The following is a 21,435-nucleotide window of genomic DNA, read 5'->3' on the forward strand; positions in this document are numbered from 1 at the left end:
CATTTCCATAGTGCATATTTCACAGTGTGGAGTTGATTGAATCTGATCCTTTGAAATAAAACTATTTTGTGACATCTAGTGGCCGATATAAAATCTTTTCAATTACCAGTCTGCTCTCATATACCTGCCAAGAACATCATTGTCCTTCCACACACAATTTTTGAATGGCTTCTAATTGTACAGGGACTGTTTCTGAAATAAATAATGCAGGAGAATGCATACTGCATTTTTCTGAAAATAAAATATGTTGAAAATATTGGGTGATACACAAACACATATTTACAGTTATAACCAGACATGTTTTAATTGCAGTGCCTTCAGAAAGTATTCATACCCCTTGAATTATTCCACATTTTGTTGTGTTACAGTGTTACAGCCTGAATTTAAAAAGGATTAAATATATTTTTTCTTCTTCTCACCAATCTACACATAATACCCCATAATGACAAAGTGAAAACATGTTTTTAGAAAATGTTGCTAATTTATTGAAAATGAAATACAGAAATATCTCTGTTACATAAGTAGTCACACCCCTGAGTCAATACTTCGTAGAAGCACCTTTTCCCAAGAGCTTTCCACATCTGGATTGTGCAACATTTGCCCATTATTCTTTTCAAAATTCTTCAAGCTCTGTCAAATTGGTTGTTGATCATTGCTAGACAACCATTCTCAAGTCTTGCCATAGATTTTAAAGTAGATTTAAGTCAAAACTGTAACTCAGCCACTCAACATTCACTGTCTTCTTGGTAAGCAACTCCAATGTAGATTTGGCCTTGTGTTTTAGGTTTTTGTCCTGCTGAAAGGTGAATTAATCTCCTAGTGTCTGTTGGAAAGCAGACTGGACCAGGTTTTCCTACAGGCTTCCTTCTTTTCACTCTGTCACTTAGGTTAGTATTGTGGAGTAACTACAATGTTGTTGATCCATCCTCAGTTTTCTCCTATCACAGCCATTAAACTCTGTAACTGTTTTAAAGTCACCATTGGCTTCCTGGTGAAATACCAGAGTGTTTTCCTTCCTGTCCGGCAACTGAGTTAGGAAGGAAGCCTGTATCTTTGTAGTGATTGGGTGTATTGATACACCATCCAAAGTGTAATTAATAACTTCTCCATGCTCAAAGGGATATTCAATGTCTTTTTCTTCTTCTTTGTTTTACCCATCTACCAATAGGTGCCCTTCTTTGCGAGTAATTGAAAACCTTCCTGGTTTGTGTGGTTGAATCTTGTGTTTTAAATTCACTCCTTGACTGAGGGACCTTACAGATAATTGTATGTGTGGGGTACAGAGACGAGGTAGTCATTCAAAAATCATATTAAACACTATTATTGCACACAGATGAGTCCATGCAACTTATTATGTGACTTGTTAAGCACGTTTTTACACCTGAACTGATTTAGGCTTGCCATAACAAAGGGGTTGAATACTTATTGACTTAAGACATTTTAGCTTTTCATTTTTATTAATTTGTAATCAATTGAAAAACATAATTCCACTGTGACATTATGGGGTAGTGTGTGTAGGATAGTGACAAAATAATCTAAATTGAATCCATCTTAAATTCAGGCTGTAACACAACAATGTGGAAAAAGTCAAGGGGGTGTGAATAGGCACTGTAATTATTGCAGAATTTGCAAACAATAAATTCACCCTCAATGAGTATCCTATTTGTGAAAACAACCTTGTTTTTCAAGTTATTCGGAGTCCTCTGTTTGTTTCCACAATAAAATGTACTGAGACAAACATAATAGTATAAAGACATGTAACCTTTCAACAAAATAAGTATTACAGACATTAATTATGACTTATCATATTTGAGTATTTATGTTTGCACAAATGTCCCTGTGACACTGTCCCTATGAGAAGAAAAATAATCTAATCAATAAGACATATGCTTGTGAAAATATTTCACTGGGCTCAAGAGGCATTACCATATAAGCATTTAGGGCCTAGCTGATAGTCTGTCCTCACTTTCAGATTTAAACCAGTTTACGAATTCCATTATGCTAAGCCTGAACACTAGTGGAAATGATGAATGATTATGAAATACATAATCTCCGGTGGTACCATCATTTCAATATGACAGCCAAATTTCATTCATCCTATCAAATCTTTCCTTATTTAAGAAAGTCATTTACTGGCCCTCTCTCACATGTAGTAAAATGCATCCACATAGAGATACAAGTGTGTTCCCAATGTCTGACCCTTCATAGGTTTCACATCCCTTTTGCTTGAATCACTCATTTGGTCAAAATATTTTGTAAAATATTATCTTCCAGTAATGGTTGTTTGAAACAGTGCTGTTTTATAAGTGGTTTACATAGCTGCATGCTACTTTGCTTGAAACCACATTTTATAAAACCATATCTGGCTAAATAAAAAGTGGTAATGCTATGAAAGATAAGATTTGTTTTCAACTGATAAATTAGAGACCAATGTTAATAGGTGTTTTGGGTCAGTACTAACCACTCAGAAATTCAATGTAAACTCAGAGACATCATTTTGGCACCCATCTTAATTCACCAGCCATGAGATAAATATAAAATCATCAGTCTCTCATTCATCGATCAAAATGAGCATATTGTTGTTGTTTTTTCTCTTGAGCTGTTCCTCTCCTGTTACATAAACATAAACAGGAGGTGAGAGAAACAGAGAGGGCTTAACATCTATTACTGTTTGTTCTCAATTCATGTCCAATGTTCCTCCAATCTTTGATGCATTATAGGTATAATTGAAAATTAGTAGTACATCTTTTTTGGGGAGGGTAATTTATCATGGGTCATTGTTCCACGCTGACACTTTAGCCCTGGCTCTAACAAGGCGTTGGTAGCTCGATGGTTGAGCCATGGAGAGCAATTATGCTGTAGTGATGCATTTTCACTGCTTTGTTGCTAATTGTGGCCTCCCTTCTATTGAATTGCGAGTCGAGTAAAAGAGCTTGTTGGCTCGATGCAGGAGAGCTGCCTGGGCCGCTCTCACCATTATCAAAGATACTCTTGATCTTTTCAAAAGCAGGAAATAGACTTTCTCCCTGTTCAACAGTGAAAAAGTAATTTGCAATGTGTCCATTAGTTCTTCATTAAAGCAAGATTAAATTGCACTGCAAATCACATCTGCCTTTCAATGATTAAAGGGTGGCATTTTTGGAGCCAAAACTAATTACTAGTCAAAATGAATGAGAATGAAAAAACAGGCATGTTTTAACATTAGATAGTGTGGCCTGTAATTAGATTCAGGCTAATTCCACTATTTCTGCTCCTTTAATGTGATGAGACTGTCCTCATATTTTTTGTCTCTTTTTGTAGGCCATGCTAACAGCTTCAAATGTATAATTTTGATAACACAGCGTTTACATAAATTACTTTTCTAGTTACCTGCCACAAGTGCCAAATCTGTGAGGGACGGAATTCTTATTCAATGAGAGGAGGGAAGTGATTTGGGGGATGAAATGGGAACCCAAGACAGAATGGTTACAGCTGCTGGATTTTTGTTATTTTATAAAAACCTGCCGATTATTTATTGAGAAGAGCGTGTAGTGCACTGATTTGTTGTCAGCTGACATTTGGAGCTAGGTTATCAGTTAGTCTTCCACTACTTCAACTCTCTAATCTCCACTCCTAGAAATGACACATTTATAACATGAAAGCTGTTCAATAGTGAAGGCTGGACACCTTTACTGTTTGTCCAATTCAGACCTCTCACTCTGTGGTCTTAAATGTTACACATTAGCTTGCTCTTCTAAATTTAAGAAAATGCCACTGGGGCAAGGATTGTCACATTAATGTAACACTGCAGAGCAACCCAGGGACACAAACAGGATTTATTATGTTCAAGAGAAGCACATCTCCCCTGCCTGTAATGCATCATAGAAAAATTATGAGGATGTAAACATAACATGCTTATGTCAGATATGCCTGATTTCTGTGAGACTTAAAGTGCAGAGTATACATCAACTTAACATGTATGCATTTGTAAAGTTAAACATCTTGCAATCAGAGATGAGTCAATAATGATCTCAACTTGAGCTTTTACTTATAGTATAAACCTAGTATTGCACAATACATTTAGTAAATTCTCAACTGATTACTCCTCTGAAAAACGTTTGCGCCCCAACATTTCTACATGCAATGCATTTTCACAAGACCAGACTTCCTTTCCTTGCAAAAAATATATGCAGTAGCACTAATTTTTAAGCACAGGAATCGTTCTATTTCTGCTGAAGCGAGATTTTGCTCCACAGCCCGTAGTCGTTCCAGAAATTCAAACCTCATAACATTTCATCCAAAGCTTATACTAAGCTTGTTAGTATTTCTGATGCAGTAGGTGATATGGCCGCTGCATTACCATAAATCAGCAGAATTAACTATGATCTTCAACAGCATGTTTAAAACTGGCCGACAGAAGTTTGCAATATGCTGCACAGAATATTATGATAACAAGCCATAATAAATGTTTATAATCTACTTAGGGCCAGTGTTCAAATACATTCTATATTGCTTTTTCTCCAATAAAAAAACAAAACTGTTCCACAATCAGGACCAAGTGACATATGGACATGAATATAAGAAAATGGTTTGGGTCAAAAAACTCCCCAAGATCATAGAAATATTCTTCATACTATTTTCTTCACATAGTGAAATTAATGAATCAGCTGTAACAATTGAGGAAGTTCCTCTTTTATACTTTTATGCTAGCGTTTTACTTTGAAGGTACTATAGAGCAGCGTTAACATCATTACGACTGTGTATTCAAGTTTTGAAAAATATTCAAGTTATGTCTCTCAAGGCAACTTTAGACACAAGGAATTTAATATGTTATACTATCAGAAAAGACCAAGGCCATTCTTTGAAATGGTTACCAGCTTTATAGGATTCCTTTGTTGACACATACAGTACATATCATAATGGGATTAGCATTCCATTTGCTGGGACAAAGGTCTCCAGAAAATAACATACTTCGACACCAATGGTATCATAAGTACCTTACCAAGGATCAGTGCAGACAGTCTGAAACACATGACTAAAAAATGCATGTAAAGCATCTTTATGGGTAAGGTTAGGTATGCTGTTTGCTGGGGCAAATGGAAAAAACATCATGGTTTACTATCAGAATAATGACTGGTGTGAATAGGAGATCACATCATATGATCTTCTGTAACCTTACCATGGCCTCTAAGAGTGCAGACCGAACACAGAAGTGTATGCACGCATGACTGTAAGTTGCTTTGGATAAAAACATCTGCTAAATGGCATATATTATTATTATCATTATTGTTATTATTAGAAGTGGTTGGATGGTAGAGTGACTGAGTAATGGTTGAACTTTGATTTATAATGAGTAAAGAGCAGCATTTTTCAGTGCATTGTTTTGTGCAAGCAGTCATAATACAACTTTCAGTAAGCAACAACAGTAATACTACTCTGGTGTTGTGGAGCACCAAGACTGTGTTTACATTACATAAATCAAAACAACTGAGTACAGTTAATAACTCATCCAACCACTGAACTGGGTTAAAATGAAATACAGTGCCTTCAGAAAGTATTCAAACCCCTTGACTTATTCCACATTTTGTTGTGTTACAGCCTGAATTCAAAATGGATTGAATATAATTTTTTTCTCACCCAACTACACACTATGACAAAGTGAAAACATGTTTTTAGACATTTTTGCACATTTCTTGAAAATGAATTACAGAAATATCTCATTTACATAAGTATTCACACTCCTGAGTCAATACTTTGTAGAAGTACCCTTGGGTGGCGATTACAGCTGTGTCTTTTTGGGTCTCTAAGAACTTTCCACGCCTGGATTGTACAATATTTGCCCTTTATTCTTACAAAAATTATTTAAGCTCTGTCAAGTTGATCATTGCCATTTTCAAGTCTTGCCATAGATTTTCAAGCTGATATAAGTCAAAACTGTAACTATGCCAACCAGGAACATTCAATGTGGTCTTGGTAAGCAACTCCAGTGTAGATTTGGCCTTGTGTTCTAGGTTATTGTCCTGCTGAAAGGTGATTTCTTCTCCCAGTGTCAGTTGGAAAGCAGACTGAACCAGGTTTTCCTCTAGGATTTTGCCTGTGCTTATAGCTGTATTCTGTTTCTTTTTATCCTAAAAAAAACTCCCTAGTCCTTGCCGATGACAAATACCCATAACATGATGCAGCCACCGCCATGCTTGAAAATATCAAGCGTGGTACTCAGTGATGTATTGTGTTGATTTGCCCCAAACATAACGCTTTATATTCAGGACAAAAAGTTAATTTCTTTGCCAAATTTTTTGCAGTATTACATAAGTGAGTTGTTGCAAACAGGATGCATGTTTTGGAATATTTTTATTCTGTACAGGCTTCCTTCTTTTCACTCTGTCGTCATTTAGGTTAGTATTGTGGAGTAACTACAATGTTGTTGATCTATCCTCAGTTCTCTAATCACAACCATTAAACTCTGTAACTGTTTTAAAATCACCATTGGCCTCATGGTGAAATCCCTGAGCAGTTTCCTTCCTCTCCGGCAAGTTAGGAAGGACGCCTGTATCTTTGTAGTGACTGGTTGTATTGATACACCATCCAAAGTGTAATTAATAACTTCACCATGCTCAAAAGTATATTCAGCTTTTTTTTTTTTACACATCTACCTATCGTTTCCCTTCTTTGCTAGGCATTGAAAAACCTCCCTGGTCTTTGTGGTTGAATCTGTGCTTGAAATTCACTACTCTATTGAGGGACAGATAATTGTATGTGTGGGGTACAGAGATGGGGTAGTTATTCAAAATTCATGTTAACCACTATCAATAAACAGGGAATGTGTCCATGCAACTTATGTGATTTGTACTCCTCACCTTATTTAGGCTTGCCATAACAAAGGGGTTGAATACTTATTGACTCAAGACATTTCATCTTTTAATTTAAAAAAAATTCTACAAACAAAATTCCACTTTGTCATTATGGAGTATTGTGTTTAGATCAGTGACACAAAATCTCAATTCAGTCAATTTAAAATTCAGGCTATAACAACAAAATGTGTAAAAAGTAAAGGGGTGTGAATACTTTCTGAAGGCACTGTACATGTAAGATAACTTATTGCTTGGGTTGGTTTTTCTCCTCAGTGTTATCTTTTAATATGAAATATTCCAGCTATACCATTGGACAAATGAATAGAAATAGTTTTATGTCTGTAATTAGAGAAAGGGGCTTCTTAAGTAGGGGGAGGGGCAGGACTAATGATTAAACAGAAAGCAAAGCATCTCATGAAATCTGTGAGAAATTATCCTAATGTCACTTACAGTATGTCCGACTTTAATGCAAACCAAATTCATCTCTGCTGTAATAAGAAGTTTCCCAGAATTAGTTTCCTTTTGCAGAAAATTGCAAAAGGCTAGTACTTTTATCTCTGTATTTCATTTGAGCATAAGCAAAAACCCCTCATACATTATTTGGTTACGTTCCATCAGTAGGAGAAAAAACATAATGCACTGCAAATTCTATGCATGTTAATAATAAATAGACATCCACCTGCTTTCAGATACATTTTGTTTATTTTTCCGTTGCCCAGTGCCTGGTTGGCCTTTCATAATTGACTTATGCACAGCCATTATTAAAATATGGGGAAAGCAAATTAGAAAGTCTTCCTATCTCCACTGGATTTAGCCAAGGAAGGGCTGTAGCTAACACAGTCAGCATTTCACTCTGAAATTCTCCCCTCATCTCTGCATTTCTATGCTGTTGTAGGAGCTGTGACCCTGTGTTTACTAAATTGACCTAAATCATTTTGAGATCACAAGTGTAATGGAATCTGCAGACTTCTTCAATGTGTGTATCAGAATGTATTTGTCGCTGGACTCAAATTTCCTTTAGCTGTACGTGCCCTCTGTTGTTGCAAGAGACAATAGCAAAAGCTCAATGGTTGAAAGATATAAATCTGAAAGGGAACCTGGAACGCTTGTAGCTCTGCAGAGGATAACAACTTGTTAGGGAAATAATAAGTGTTGGAATGGGATCAGATTCAGAGTGCTTTTACAAGCATTACATTTAAACATGATTATTTTAGAAAAAACTCCTCTGTACTCAAGTTAACCTTGGATGGTACGAGCTGTATATTTCCTTCGGATACAGTTAAAGCCCTATGCAGTGTAGGCCTGTTGCAGTGCGAGTTTGATTGAACAACTGCCTGGGGTAGATATGCTGGGGTTAAAAAGCTTTCAATTCGTAATTATCCAAGAACTTAAAGGCACCACTTCCATTTACTTTTCATTTTCAACCCCATACATATTGTCATGCTCTAGGAATTCAATGTAATACTTATATTTTAAACTGAAATACATTTTCTTTTTCAGACATTCATTTAAAATGTGTCATCTCTGCATGTTCAACTGTCTGATTGCCCCATGAAATAATGACTTCATAGAAATGGAAGCCCCGTTTTGAAAAGGACCACTGGTTTTTCCATCTATGAGTCAAAGAAAAGGAATGAATGATTCTCAAATGCAAAGATCTGCAGTTTCATCAAATGCAGTCAGGTCTGCCCTTAAGCCAGAGCCTAGTGTCATCACTGAGGCCTTTTCTTAATTGGATTTGTTCAACTCCTGCGTTCCCTCTCCTCCATCCTCTCTAACCTCCTTTTGAAAAAGGTCAAAGGTAATCGAGGAGAGGCAGCGAGGAGAGGGAACATGGACGAAAATGTGCTTGTATGAAATGAGACTCCTTCTACACTCACACGTCATGGTTTTGACTAGATGGGATGACTCCAGTGTCAAAAGTGACTTCGTAGCAGGTTAGGAGAACGTACGCAGCAGGTTAAGAGAATTAACATAGCAGGTTAGGACAATTAGGTTAAGGTTAGGAAAAGGGTTAAGCTGATGATACACTATCAATTTTTCAAGCAATATTGCCGAGCAATGTTGCTGGCAATGGAGTGGGGTATGAGACACTGAAGCAATGATCAGCAATGAGCAACATGGACATGAATAATAGGGCATAATATATTAACTTAAAACTCAATTTCCCTATTTATTTAATCATTGCCTCTAGCTTGTTGTTGCCTATTGTTGCCTGTTGATTGTTGTACTGGAATTTATCAGCTAACAAACAAGCAACAAAGAGGTTTTGCCCCTGCCCTGGGCATTCACTCAACCTACTGCCAGTCAAGTCAATGCAGACATAATTAGATTTAGCAAACATTTTACTTCACAATTCTAAGCTAGAAAGTGTAAATGGTATTCATTCAGCTAGCCAGCTAGTTTAACATACCAAATGAAATGTAAAATCTACATGGCTAGCTAGCGAATTAGCCTGTTTGTCCCATTGATTTAGCATGAGTTTCGATTAGCATGGGTTAATTGATTAGCATGCACCCCAGTGTAGATATTTTCATCAGTTACTGAACACAGTTTGTATGTGTTAATGTATCATGATCAAATATTATGGTGCGGAAACATTTGAGACGTGAATGGCCAACATTTCACTCCAAAACGGGAGTTGATTTTCTCACTTCAGCTCAAAAACCTCCGCCATGTTTTCCAAAATATTTTATAAATGGCAGACTGATCACATGACCAATATCTACGCTCTGATTGGAGGATTCCTAAAATTTGCCCACTAGGTGGCACTGCCCATAGAGATCCTATTAAATTACTAATTATAATTACTAATTCTATGGAGCTGCTGATCAAAATTCCCCAGTTTATAGACTGGTTGGTTGTTTAGCAACAGAACCAACACGTGCGCATATATGGGGCAAAATAGACGGGCTTGGCTTAGATTGTTGATAACATGTAAACTATATTTCCTCTCCAATGTTTATTGAAAACCTAAAGTTGCACAATGAGCACTTGTCTCTCAAATACATTGTTACATTGTTTGTTCGTAGCTAGCAAATGTTTGCCATATTAGCATAGACGAGACATCAGTCAAAACACATCAAAAACTAGACATGGTATCAAGAACAAGATCAAATGAGCTGAAACGAGCCACTTATATTTCACCACAATGCAGTTTCTTGTCATTGTTGCTAGCTATCTGGCCATCCAGAACAGTGGCGGTCAGTGCCGTTTAAGATGAGGGAGGACAATTTTTTTTCATGAGCATGGCCTTATTTCTATTACAGCATATGGGATGACTCATTCATATTCCATTCACCCAGTTCAATGTAACAGCAATAGGTTTAGGCTACTACATGATACTCAAATGTTCCCTATACCCATCATGAGGTTGCTACAACCTAGCCTATGAATGAAAGTTTACAATGTAGGTGCACACAGGTCAAGAGACAAATTTGAGGTCACAGGCAGACAGTGACATTGAATATTGCCTTGCACACTCTTGTCTGCATCTAGCTGATATAGGGTGTAATCATTAGTCCAACAGTTGCAAACAAGAGTTTCTATTGGACAAATTCAGGTATGTTTATTCCTGTTTTGTTCCGTTTGCTTCCGTTAAAGAAATGTTTTTCAACAGAATCGGCGGAATGAATACACTGATCACGTGTAACACAGTTCACTTTCATAGCAGCCACGTTGTATTCCTTGTCGCATCTATGTGCTCTCTTCCTCTCACCTCTTCCCTTCTGGACTTCAATGCACAACACATCAGCTGTATGTGACAAGGCGAAAAAAACCTTTCCAAGCCAAACCACTACACACAGGCTACATCGTTGTCACCATATTAGCCATAGTAACATCATAGTCAGTAGAACGCGTTAGTAAACCCGCTACAATCATGCAGTAACGTTACAGTATACAGTCAGTAAGCAGTTACACCGGCGGCCCCCGGGGGCAATAAATTAGTAATACCAAAAGCTTACCTTGACTTGGAAGAGTTCCAGTGTTGGATAGTCATAGCTAGCTAGCTAACATAGCATCCATCTGTTTGAGCAGGGTGTTTCAGTAGGCTAAACTAGCGAGCTGCATTTGCTAGCTAAGTAATTGAAACTGAAAGTGAAAAAAAAGGACGAAATCTCTCTCTGTCTCTATTTCTCTCTTGCTTCTCCTTCATTTTGGAATAAATGAATTTGTTCAAAACTGTTCAACTATGTTATTTCTCTCTCTTTGAGTCAACTACTCACCACATTTTATGCACTGCAGTGCTAGCTAGCTGTAGCTTATGCATTCAGTACTATATTCATTCTCTGATCCTTTGATTGGGTGGACAACATTTCAGTTGATGCTGAAAGAGCTCTGATAGGCTGGAGGATGCCCTCCGGAAATTGTCATAATTACTGTGTAAGTCTATGGAAGGGGGTGAGAACCATGAGCCTCCTAGGTTTTGTATTGAAGTCAATGTACCCAGAGGAGGATGGAAGCTAGCTGTCCTCTGGCTAATTTCTATGAAATTCACTGAGGAGGATGGTCCTCCCCTTCCTCCTCTGAGGAGCCTCCACTGAGATTCCAGAACTATAACAACACAAGACCTTCCGACCCATTGAAGCGTGTGCATCGTTTTTGTGATGTTGTCAGCTAATTGCTCAGCAATATATCCCTTCTAGACATGACCGCGTGTCATCAGGCAAATTACGTTTTCAGGGGTGGATCCCAAAATAAATGTGTAAAGTGATAAAAACAAATTAAGTTAGTTATGCAAGACCATTTCTTGGATCTTTTATTTCAGCTCATGAAACATGGGACCGACACTTTAAATCAAATCAAATCAAATTTTATTGGCCACATGCGCCGAATACAACAGGTGCAGACATTACAGTGAAATGCTTACTTACAGCCCTTAACCAACAGCGCATTTATTTTTAATAAAAAAAGTAGAATAAAACAAAAAAGTGTTGAGAAAAAAAGAGCAGAAGTAAAATAAAATAACAGTAGGGAGGCTATATATACAGGGGGGGCAGTGCAAATAGCCCGGTTAGCCATGATTAGCTGTTTAGGAGTCTTATGGCTTGGGTGTAGAAGCTGTTGAGAAGTCTTTTGGACCTAGACTTGGCACTCCGGTACCGCTTGCCGTGCGGTAGCAGAGAGAACAGTCTATGACTAGGGTGGCTGGAGTCTTTGACAATTTTGAGGGCCTTCCTCTGACACCGCCTGGTATAGAGGTCCTGGATGGCAGGAAGCTTGGCCCCAGTGATGTACTGGGCCGTACGCACTACCCTCTGTAGTGCCTTATGGTCGGAGGCCAAGCAGTTGCCATACCAGGAGGTGATGCAACCAGTCAGGATGCTCTCGATGGTGCAGCTATATAATTTTTTGAGGATCTGAGGACCCATGCCAAATCTTTTCAGTCTCCTGAGGGGGAATAGGCTTTGTCGTGCCCTCTTCACGACTGTCTTGGTGTGTTTGGACCATGATAGTTCGTTGGTGATGTGGACACCAAGGAACTTGAAGCTCTCAACCTGTTCCACTACAGCCCCGTCGATGATAATGGGGGCGTGCTCAGTCCTCTTTTTTTTTTCCTGTAGTCCACAATCAACTCCTTTGTCTTGGTCACGTTGAGGGAGAGGTTGTTATCCTGGCACCACATGGCCAGGTCTCTGACCTCCTCCCTATAGGCTGTCTCATCGTTGTCGGTGATCAGGCCTACCACTGTTGTGTCGTCGGCAAACTTAATGATGGTGTTGGAGTCATGCCTGGCCATGCAGTCATGGGTGAACAGGGAGTACAGGAGGGGACTGAGCACGCACCCCTGAGGGGTTTACATGTTGCGTTTATATTTTTGTTCAGTGTACTTTAACAGTTCCAGGCCTAAACTATAGAAATCATGATGATGATAACTAGTATAGGGTAATGTAAATTGGCATAGCTACATTCTTCTTCTCTACTACAGATTCCCACAAGGTCTCAGACTCCAGGATGAGAAAATGCTTACAACAAAGAAGACAGAGACTGTAGTCAATTTTCATTGCTACTTGTAATGTTAAAAAGGGAAGAAAAATACATTCCCGTTTTTCTAAATTAGCTATCTAGACTACAACTCACCACCACTAGAATACAATCCGCCAATACAAATTTTAAAAAGAAGAATAAGGTCAGCTTGCAAAATCCATATTTGAGAGATTGCCACGAAAGAAACAAAGTGTTGTAGACAATACAAAAATGTCAACACGAGATAGAAAGTACGTTTTCCATGCAATTTGTTTTTCTTTTTTGTGTACATGAATTCTGCTGGACGATTTAGCATAGGTAGTTAGCTAGCTGGTGTTTGCCAGCTAGCTAGCCTAGTGTTGGCTAGCTAGTTAACTGTAGCTAGCTAACGTTAGCTTCTCTGGTGTTTTTGTTAGGCCTACCAACTAGCTAGCTAGTTACCATCTACAGAATAGACTTTCAATGCAATCTGTTGAGTTTTTTGGGATTAGCTAGCACGCTATCTAGCAAGCTAGCTAGTTTCCTAACCTTGGCTAGCTAGCTAGCTGGCAAATAGCTATGCTATGGTCACTACTCGCTAGCTCACTAGCTAACATTAGCTGGGCTTAATGGTCTTATCTTCCCTGAACCTTGTTCTTAGGGTATCCTTACCCCAAGGGTATTACATGAGACACACCCAGTAGGGTTGAATATTATCCCGTTATTTTACAAATGTTCCATCCTGAGAATAAATCACTTTTCTCCCGTAACCCAGTAGGCTATTTCCCACCAAAACTGGAAGTGTCATTCTAAAGCATATAAATATGTCTGGATTTGATTAGATCTTTGATCGACATAAAAATTCAAGCCTGATACTACCTGAGCCTGGTGAGCCAGACATTAAATACAAGCCAAAAAAGTCAAAATGATTGTGCCGTTATCCAGCACATGGATAGCACATTACGCACAACAGAAAAACATAAAAGCCCATTGATGTAGCTATGCTCTCTTGGGTAAATAAATGAAACAAGCTCCAGTAGGCTAATCTTTTTAAATGTGGACTGTATTACTGTACTGTATTGTACTATACTGTATTACATGTGACGTGCGTATTAGCCTACTTCTTTCTCTCTCTATTGCTGCTTCATTCCTTCCTCGCTTTCAACAGTTAAATGAAATGAGTTTCGTTGTCCTTATCGTCATCATTGTAATGATGTTTGAAAAATATAGGACTAGAATAAGATGCAGACGGCCTTCACCTCTCTTCACGAAGATTGAATGGTTATGGGTCTGAATAAATAACTGCAAAAGCCTACCGCCATCACCCATTCTCTCTTCTTTCAAACTGCCTGTGAGTTCTATTGGCTGCTGTATTTAACATTCAGCAAACAAGAGCTTGCATCCCTCATCGAATAGTGTATTAGTATAAGACAAAAAAAATCAGCAAGCTTTCCTAGCATTCCCTGGGGCGCCAATAACTATTAAGCATTTTTAAAGGAGAGAGGCCATTGCACAAGAGACAGAGGCTATAAGTTAGAAGCTTATGCATAACCCATCATTCATTAGCAAAATATAAGGCTAATACTGCATGTAATTTATTACCTGAAAGAGGTAGGGTAAGACAGAAAGTATTCAGACCCCTTGTCTTTTTCCACATTTTGTTACGTTACAGCCTTATTCTAAAAATGATTAAATACATTTTTTTCTCATCAATCTACACACAATATCCCATAATGAAAAAGCGAAAACAGGTTTTTAGAAATGTTTGCTAATTTATTAAAAATAAAAACAGAAATACCTTATTTACATAAGTATTCAGACCCTTTGCTATGAGACTCAAAATTGAGCTCAGGCGCGTCCTGTTCCCATTGATCATCCTTTAGCTGTTTGGACAACTTGATTGGAGTCCACCTGTGGTAAATTCAATTGATTGGAAATGATTTGGAAAGGCACACACATGTCTATATAAGGTCCCACGGTTGACTGCGCATGTTAGAGCAAAAACCAAACCATGAGGTCGAAGGAATTGTCAGAAGAGCTCCGAGAAAGGATTGTGTCGTGGCACAGATCTGGGGAAGGGTACCAACACATTTCTGCAGCATTGAAGGTCCCCAAGAACACAGTGGCCTCATCATTCTAAAATGGAAGAAGTTTGGAACCACCAAGAGAATGCCGCCCGGCCAAACTGAGCAATCGGGGGAGAAGGGCCTTGGTCAGGGAGGTGACCAAGAACCCGATGGTCACTCTGACACAGCTCCAGAGTTCCTCTGTGGAGATGGGATAACCTTCCAGAAGAACAACCATCTCTGCAGCACTCCACCAATCAGGCCTTTATGATAGAGTGGCCAGACGGAAGCCACACCTCAGTAAAATGCACAACAGCCCGCTTGGAGTTTTCCAAGAGGCACCATGAGAAACAAGATTATCTGGTCTGATGAAACCAAGATTGACTCTTTGGCCTGAATGCCAAGTTTCACATCTGGAGGAAACCTGGCACCATCCCTACATGCTTTACGGAGGGGAAAACACATGTGGAGATCATCCGTTCACCCACACCGTGTCTCACAAAGACACAGCAGTTGGAACCAAACATTTCCAATTTCCACCGGCCTAATGTCCATTGCTCATGTTTCTTGGCCCAAGCAAGTCTCTTCTCCTAATTGGTGTCCTTTAGTAGAGGTTTCTTTGCAGCAATTCAACCATGAAGGCCAGATTCACACAGTCTCCTCTTAACAGTTGATGTTGAGATGTGTCTGTTACTTGAACTCTGTGAAGCATTTAATTGGGCTGCAATTTCTGAGGCTGGTAACTCTAATGAACTTATCCTCTGCAGCAGAGGTAACTCTGGGTCTTCCATTCCTGTGGCGGTCCTCATGAGAGCCAGTTTCATCATAGCGCTTGATGGTTTTTGCAACTGCACTTGAAGAAATGTTCAAAGTTCTTGAAATGTTCCGTAATGACTGATCTTCATGTCTTAAAGTAAGGATGGACTGTCATTTCTCTTTGCTTATTTGAGCTGTTCTTGCCATAATATGGACTTGGTCTTTTACCAAATAGGGCTATCTTCTGTATACCCCCGCTACTTTGTCGCAACACAACTGATTTGCTCCAACGCATTAAGAAGGAAAGAAATTCCACAAATTAACTTTTAATAAGGTCAGAGTAACCATCAGGCCCTTCTCCCTCCGATTGCTCAGTTTGGCCAGGCAGCCAGCTCTACGAAGAGTCTTGATGGTTCTAAACTTATTCCATTTAAGAATGATGGAGGACACTGTGTTCTTGGGGACCTTCAATGCTGCAGACATTTTTTGGTAGACTTCCCCAGATCTGTGCCTCAACACAATCCTGTCTCAGAGCTCTACGGACAATTCCTTCGACCTTCGGCTTGGTTTTTGCTCTGACATGCACTGTCAACTGTGGGACCTTATGTAGACAGGTGTGTGCCTTTCCAAATCAAATCATGTCCAATCAATTGAATTTACCGTAGGTGGACTCCAATCAAGTTGTAAGCCTCCTGTAGCTCAGTTGGTAGAGCATGGTGCTTGCAACGCCAGGGTTGTGGGTTCGATTCCCACGGGGGGCCAGTATGAAAAATGTATGCACTCACTAACTGTAAGTCGCTCTGGATAAGAGTGTCTCCTAAATGACTAAAATGTAAAAATGTAGAAACATCTCAAGGATGATCAATGGAAACAGGATGCACCTGAGCTCAACTTCGAGTCTCATAGCAAAGGGTCTGAATACTAATGCAAATAAGGTATTTCTGTTTTGTTTGTAATACATTTGCAAAAAAACCTGTTTTCACTTTGTCATTATGGGATATTGTGTGTAGATTGATGAGAAAAAAATGTATTTAATCATTTTTAGAATAAGGCTGTAACGTAACAGAATGTGGAAAAAGTCAAGGGGCCTGAATACTTTCCGAATGCACTGTACAATGACATTCTAGACGATTCTGTGCTTCCAACTTTGTGGCAACTGTTTCAGCATGACAATGCCCCCGTGCACAAAGCGAGGTCCATACAGAAATGGTTTGTCTATATCGGTGTGGAAGAACTTACTGGCCTGTACAGAGCCCTGACCTCAACCCCATCGAACACCTTTGGGATGAATTGGAACGCCGACTGCGAGCCAGGCCTAATCGCCCAACATCAGTGCCCGACCTCACTAATGCTCTTGTGGCTGAATGGAAGCAAGTCCCCACAGCAATGTTCCAACATCTAGTGGAAAGCCTTCCCAAAATAGTGGAGGCTGTTATAGCAACAAAGGGGGGACTAACTCCATAGTAATGCCCATGATTTTAGAATGAGATCTTTGACGAGCAGGTGTCCACATACTTTCGGTCATGTAGTGAATGTTTGGGATGCTATTGGAAACTTTAACATTTGTAACAAGCATGGCAAAAAGCATTTGTTGTTACACTTCTGCAATGACAGACTGCAATTACCACCAGTTACATGTTGTTATTACAGTGTAACTATGTATTTTTACAATGAATTACAATACGTGTTACAGCATAATTACATATGTAATTACATTGTAATAAGGACCCCTTCAAATGAAGTGTTATCCAAAACTCTTCTGCGCTGGACTCAGGTAGGATACACATGACTATCATCGATGAAAGGTGGCTAACGAGGAGGGGTGGACACTTCCGTTCGCCTACTAATGAATTGACATCTCCTCGACCACTTATCGGTTTCCGGGTCAGTGTAGAGAGGGTGGAGGACGCCCTTACAAAAAAAGATTGCAGTTTTGAAACTGCAGTAAAAGTGCAGTAACTGCAGTCGACTGTGGTATTTTGGATGCAGTAATTGCAGCATACTGCAGTTATACTGCACTCTAACTGCAGTGTAATGCAGTTATACGGCACTCTGACTGAAATCTTTTTTCGTAAGGGTGGACTTTTACCCAAATTAGAAAAGGCCTTAGACTCATCTAAGGACTTAAGGTCCTTCTGACAAAAAGGCTAAACCTGTTTATTCCCAAGGGAAATAGAGAAAAATGCTTAGTAAATCAAATGACCTGAGAGGAACGATGAATAATTTCAAAATATAAGCATGCCCAAGCCCAATGAAGAAACATCAGCTGTCTGTCTATCAAAGTAATTAGCCCAAAAACCTTTGCTAGTTTGTCTCAGTTGATGCAAGACAAGAGGGGCCTTTGCTCCTCGGCTGTGCAGAACAGTACACATTTGGAGAGCGGTGGGGGCAATGCATTACCGCCATGGACCGTGGCCCTACATTAGCAGAGAGCCTGTGAATGTGTTCACTAATGTGATGCAATGAAAAGGTCTTTGTGAGTTTCTGTGGGGAGATGAACCAGAGTTCATTGCCATGCATACACTGCAACCTGGTCTCAGGCATTTCATATTATTCTGTACGTAAATCCGAGACACTCCATCAGGGACGGTCCTTGCTGTTCTGCCGTCATAGGTGAGACCAAAAAATGCCACCCTCTGCAAAACTACAATAGTCCCAGTAAGCAACATTACGTAGAAAATATCAAGGCTGGTCCAGACCAGACAAGATCTGAACCAAACATAGACATCTATGATTGATTCAGATTTGGTCCGGACCGGATCAAAAACCAATGTCCGTGGATGTGGAAATCAAGGCCGGTCCGGAACTGCACCAAGAAAAGATGTCCAAAAGGCGTCGGTATCGGTCCGTGCTTACTGAGGTGTAGCCTACAGTGTTGCCTGAAATTGAATTTTATGAATGCCCATCTATGTGGTAAGCCTACCGTTTGTAAAACACAAAAAAAAGACATCCGGACAGGACCAAATAAAGTCGTTGGTTCGTGCTTACTGGGGTGTAGCCTACCATGTCGGCCCACAATGGAATTTTCTGAATGCCCCCCAAAAATAATCTAACGTAAATCATGTAGCAGATATAGGATATGGTAGAAAAAGTATGTGGCCTTTTCTGTAGCCTACAGACTGGAGATAAAATGTATGACAATGTAATGAGAAGGACACTTCTTACATCATGTAGGCCCCCCGTTTGTAAAAAAAGAAAAAAAAAGAAAAAAAAAGAAAAGCCATTGCATTGGCTTTAATAGACTTGATTCCTGTGACTATTCAATTTGGGTATTTAAGCTCTGAATATCAGCTACCCACCTTTATCAAGAGTTATCGCGAGCCTATTTGCAATGTGTTTACACAGCGGGAAATGCAGAAGTATTTTCTATTTCACTATGATCAGCTTGTCAAAATTTTTTGGATACAAACTTGAAACCACTGATCATGACGATGGGGTGAAACTCCTGGACAACAGTTGCGATTGTCCATTTTTTATTTTTTTATTTTATTTAACTAGGCAAGTCAGTTAAGAACAAATTCCATATTGTCCATTTTACTTTGACCTGTCCTGTTTTTAGGATATGTTGTTTGTTAACATGACAGCACATTTTGTATTTGATTGAGTGCCATTTACGTTAAGCTAGTTGATCGGAGAAAACTGCATGATGTAAGAAGTGTCCATCTCATTACATTGTCATACATTTTATCTCCAGCCTGTAGGCTACAGAAAAGGCCACATACTTTTTCTACCATATCCTATATCTGCTACATGATTTATGTACGATTTTTTTGACGGACCGTTGGTGGAGCGCTGCAGAGATGTTAGTGTTAAGGTTAGGAGTTAGGTTAAAGGGTTAAGGTTAGGGGAAGGGTTAGCTAAAAGGGTTAAGGTTAGGTTTAGCTACTCTAGTAGTTGCAAAGTAGCTACAAAGTAGTAAGTAGTTGCAAAGTTGCTAATTAGCTAGAATGCTAAAGTTGTCGTGATGAGATTCGAAAAACGCAACCTTTGGGTTGCTAGATGTTATACGCCCAGTCCAGTGGAGGCTCCTCAGAGGAGGAAGGGAGGACCATCCTCCTCAGTGAATTTCACAAAAATAAAAATGGTAAAACATTTAAAAAGTCATCCATTTTAGATAAAACTATACTAAATATATTCACGTCACCAAATAATTGATTAAAACTGTTTTGCAATGAAAATCTACAGTAGCCTCAATAGCACTCTGTAGGGTAGCAACATGGTGTAGCCGGAGGACAGCTAGCTTCCGTCCTCCTCTGGGTACATTGACTTCAATACAAAACTTAGGAGGCTCATGGTTCTCACCCCCTTCCATAGACTTACACAGTAATTATGACAACTACCGGAGGACGTCCTCCAACCTATCAGAGCTCTTGCAGCATGAACTGACATGTTGTCCACCCAATCAAAGGATCAGAAAAGGAATCTAGTACTGAAAGCATAAGCTACAGCAAGCTAGCACTGCAGTGCATAACATGTGGTGAGTAGTTGACTCAAAGAGAGAGAATGGGACGAGGTGAAATGAAGGAGTCAGGCGCAGGAGGTAAAATACCGAAGTCCAGAGTTTAATGCGTTCACATATATCAAACGTCCCAAGCGTCAAAAGGAACAAGCTCAAGGGAAAACATCCACCTTGGTATAAATACAATGTTGAGTAGCTCAACCGAGCTAACATGCTCTCACAATAAACAATCACTCACAAAGACAAGGGGAACAGAGGGAACACTTATACATACTAATTAGGGGAATGAGCACCAGGTGTGTGTGATTGACAAGACATGACAAGTGGAGTGATGAGAATGAGATCGGCAGTAGCTAGTACTCCAGTGACGACGAACGCCGAAGCCTGCCCGAACAAGGAGGAGGGGCAGCCTCGGTGGACATCGTGACAGTACCCCGTCCTTGACGCGCGGCTCCAGCAGTGCGCCGACCTCGGCCTCGGGGACGGCCAGGAGGACGCGGAGCAGGGCGAGTCGGATGGCGATGGTGGAAATCCTTCAACAGGGAGGGATCGAGGATGTCCCACCTTGGGACCCAGCACCGTTCCTCCGGACCGTACCCCTCCCACTCCACGAGATACTGAAGGCCCCCCACCCGATGCCTCGAATCCAGGATGGAACGGACCGAGTACGCCGGGGCCCCCTCAATGTCCAGAGGAGGTGGAGGCACCTCCCGCACCTCAGACTCCTGGAGTGGACCAGCTACCACCGGCCTGAGGAGAGACACATGAAATGAGGGGTTAATACAGTAATCAGGGGGGAGTAACAACCTGTATGTCACCTCATTAATTCTCCTCAGGACATTAAACGCCTTAACCAACCCGGACCCTACTGGTCGACTATCAAGTGCTCTGATGGGGAGTGGAATGGATAGGGGAACCAATGAAATTCCGTGACGGCGTGCAAATGCCCTGTCCATGAAGTTGCCAGCTGCGCCTGAATCGACTAGCGCCTTACACTGGGAACCTACCAAGTGATCGGGGAAGGAGATAGGTAAAGTACAATGCGCCGCAAATGGCTCTGAACACATTTGGGTGTTCGTTACCTGGGGTGATGCGTGAGTACCCTGCCTACCGCCTCCAGCCGGATGGCCATGTCTACCAGTTGGGAGAATGATAGGGGAGAATGATAGCATGGCATCCCGGCAGGCTAGCTCCCGTCGGACGTCCTCTCTTAAGTGGCACCGGAAATGGTCGATTAGGGCCCGCTCGTTCCACCTAGACCCCGCTGCCAGCGTCCGGAACTCCAGTGCGTAGTCCTGTGCGGTCCTTGTCCCCTGCCTTAAATGGACCAGTCGTTCCCCCGCCTCTCGACCCTCAGTCGGGTGATCAAAAACTGCCC

The sequence above is a fragment of the Coregonus clupeaformis genome, chromosome 20 (genome assembly GCF_020615455.1).
Source record: "Coregonus clupeaformis isolate EN_2021a chromosome 20, ASM2061545v1, whole genome shotgun sequence".
Taxonomy (NCBI): Eukaryota; Metazoa; Chordata; class Actinopteri; order Salmoniformes; family Salmonidae; genus Coregonus; species Coregonus clupeaformis.